Raw genomic sequence first — 2,201 nt, forward strand, 5'->3', positions numbered from 1 at the left:
CCACACACCAAAATCCTACCTGTCTCAAAGTCATCTCCTGGGAGACTACCCCAAACATCCCACACTTTTGAGCACTTACCATGTGGCAAACTCTTTGATAGACCGTGTGTCATAGGGTATGTCAAAGTGCTTATTAATCCATTTTTACAGATAAAGAAGACTGAGAATCACTAACCAAGGCCACAGTTACTAGTGCAGATGCAGTCTCAAATTCAGACTCTTTGACTTCAAATTGTCTCTCGACCCCAAACTAAGGTGCCCCCAAGAATTCTCCTCCCGGTTTAGGGCACTTTCAACATACACCCCTCATCGTCCGCTCTGAGCAGTTACTGTTAGGATAAACAGGTCAATTGAAGCCACGGGAGGGGGGGAAAGACTTGCCCAAGGTCACGCAGTGAGCCAGGGTGGGCGGTGAGGTGGGGACCCTAGGTTAGTTTCCCCGCCTCCCTCCTGAACTGGATCCCCAACCTGGGGTCCAGAGCCCACAGATGGACCCCGACCCCTCGCGGCCAGATCAGGATCTGGGCCGCACCACTGCCCGAGGGGGGGGGGCGGGGTACAGGAGGAGGGGAGGCCGCCCGACAGCCCGGAGGATGCCCGGGAGACAGGGCAAAGGATGCTCCTGCTCCTGCTCCCGGAGCAGCAAAGGAGGCGGCTGAGCGGGCGCGGGCCTCCGGGAGGATCCCAGGCGGCGGGAGGGGCCCGCCTGCCTCGCGGGCGCCGGGGCCCCTCCCCGACTCACCTGCGGCGGGAGCCAAAAGCCGGCGGCTGCAGCGGCGGCGGTGGGGGCGGCGGCAAATCCCGGGCTCTGCCATTCCCCGCTGCCCCGGATGGGGAGAGACTGCGGTCGCTCACTTCCTTAGCAACCCGGCTCGGCGGCCCACTTCCTTAGCAACCATTGTCAATTTCAATAACTTTATTGGAACCAGGCTGCGGACAGGGACACGCCTGCGGGCGGGGCGGGGCGGGGCGGGGCGGGGCGGGGCGGGGCGGGGCGGGGCGGCGGGGCCGGAGAGCGGCAGTTAGTCCGACGCGCCGCCTTCCTTTCTCCTACCTGCCGGTCTCGGGCGAGCGAAGCTTGACCTGACTCCCCACGCTAGTGTCTCCTGCCTCAGTTTCCCCGTCGGTAAAATGGAGCGCACAGTCACCATCTCCCCGCGCCATTTCAGTTGCCCTTTGACGTTTCCTAAGCGCTTTTACTTCCATTACCTGACTCGTATCTCTACCTGGACTAAGACAGCTCCCATTTGGGATCCACCTGGTGGCTCTAGACAAAAACTTAGGAATCATTCTTGTCTCTTCTCTCTCTTTCCCCTCCCACCCCACCCAGTCACCGTAAGCCTATAAGTGAATACAAATATTGTTCTTTAGTGAGTCAAATAATATATTGCTGCACCTCCCCCTGCAGTGACCTTTAGGGCTATATTACCTTGTGTGTTCACATTTAAGTCATCTAGTACAAACAGATAACAGTATTATAATGCCTTACTGCTAATGAAAGATGTGACAATCCTAAATCGATGTAATGTAAAATGTGTTTACAAAGAAAAACATGTATTAAAAATAGATATTTTAATGGTCCTAAAAGTAAAGTGATAAGTGAAAGCAAATGTTGAAGGTCTAAAACAATTAAAAAGTAACAAGGCTAAGGAAAGTGTTAAAAATCTCAAACAAATTTTACAAAAAACAAATTTTGTATACTCATGATTTATATTATTTAGTATTTTGGGAACAAAACAAATAGCAATATTTTTGGTTAATAATAACTGAGTTTAATCTAATGGGTTGTTTCAAAACATGTACTTATACACTAACATTGGGTATAATCTTGGCCCTTGTCTAGGTTAATGATTTTGGGTACATAATGTCTTTTAGTGTCTCAAAAACTAAGATTTTTGAGATGACAATTAAAGGTTATGATTTGATTGTCAATATATACTCAGGGCTAGAATTTTTATAAAAATTAAATATGGTTGTTTCTGCTGTTTTCTAAGTAATTATTACACAGCTTCCCAAAAATCTAAATTAAAGTAAAATTTGGTAGCCTGTCATTTAACCAATAAAGGAAATTTTGTGGAACCTCACCAGAGCTTTAGAGATACTCCACAAACTTTCTCCTTTTCCTCCTGGGAAGGACATTAGATAAATTATCCTATCTGGTTTACCTGGTAAAGTTACACTACAAGGAAACCACTGTCACT

This window comes from Talpa occidentalis, unplaced genomic scaffold, assembly GCF_014898055.3.
Source record: "Talpa occidentalis isolate TD23 unplaced genomic scaffold, MPIMG_talOcc4v2.1 talOcc4.10, whole genome shotgun sequence".
In the NCBI taxonomy this organism is placed as follows: domain Eukaryota; kingdom Metazoa; phylum Chordata; class Mammalia; order Eulipotyphla; family Talpidae; genus Talpa; species Talpa occidentalis.